The sequence below is a fragment of the Lipotes vexillifer genome, unplaced genomic scaffold (genome assembly GCF_000442215.2).
Source record: "Lipotes vexillifer unplaced genomic scaffold, Lipotes_vexillifer_v1.1 scaffold394, whole genome shotgun sequence".
NCBI lineage: Eukaryota > Metazoa > Chordata > Mammalia > Artiodactyla > Lipotidae > Lipotes > Lipotes vexillifer.
Window position 1 is genome coordinate 525,445 of NW_006791731.1, and position 1,106 is coordinate 526,550.

General features: G+C 51.8%; 1 protein-coding gene across 2 annotated transcripts in view; it reads right to left on the reverse strand.

The window, feature by feature from the left end:
• HSF1 (heat shock transcription factor 1) overlaps positions 1 to 1,106 on the reverse strand; it is a 19,833-nt gene that overhangs the window by 5,699 nt on the left and 13,028 nt on the right. The window lies entirely within an intron of this gene.

Below are 1,106 nucleotides of genomic sequence, written 5' to 3' on the forward strand. Positions count from 1 at the left end.
TGAGCCATGGCCGCTGAGCCTGCGTGTCCGGAGCCTGTGCTCCGCAGCGGGAGAGGCCACAACGGTGAGAGGCCCGCGTACCGCAAAAAAAAAACAAAAACAAAAAAACTGCTACGCTGCTCTTCCATTTCTTTCCTGCCCTCAGTCCAAAAGCTACTGGAAGGGCGACAAAGCAGCCCTCTGTGCTGGCAGGGCCCGGGAGCGGGTGCAGTCCTCCCCTGGGATGAGGGACAGGGAAGAGCCGGAAGATCCCCGTGGCGGTGACCAGGACGGAGCAACGCTTCTCAACACGGACAGAGACAGGACGATAAACAGATGTAAGTGTGAGGTGAGGAGAAATGGTGGAAGAGAGACCTCTAAAGCTCTGTTCCTCCAAAGAGGCGATAAGAAAACTAGCAGAACATGTTTAGTCAATTCTTCAGAACCCTGAAACTCACCCAAAGGACTGCACCAACATGGGGAGAATTTACGCAAGAAATGGTTGAATCTCAAGTAAGATCACTGAGCTGTGGCATTCAAACTCGCCCTGTTCCCACCTCCTTTCCCATAGCTGTGAAAACCAACAGCTGAAGTCGTGGGGGAACCAGCATTCTGGCAGCCACAGCGTGAGAATGGGGCTGGGGCTCCTTCAAGGCCTGTATGGCAACTCCCTGGAAGGTTCCACTTGCAAGGCTGTTTTTGTGTGATTTGACTGGAGGCTCTCTTAGTATAAAAAGCCTTTCCTTAGGGATGTTTGTTGAAAACATCTAGAGGCAATTTTGAAACTTGTGGCTGCCTAAGACAGTGGACAGCAGACGGGGAAAAACAAGCTACAAGTTTAAGAAAACTTAAAAGGAAGAGCTGGGGAATGAGAGGAGCTTTGAAAAGCTCCAGAATATTCCAGGGGATCTAGAAGTCACATGCACACGTAGAGCTCTGTGCACGCCTGAGAGACACCTGAAAAGGCCCTCTCACCTCTGGCTGACTGAGGCTCTGCATAGGCAGGAAGTGGAGGAGAAAGTCAAGGTGTCAACTCCCTGGCTGGGAGGTGAAGGCACGCCCAGCACATACAGAGTCTCCTGCAGAGGCTGGAAGGGTTATTGTCTTCAGGCATTGAAGGACATTCC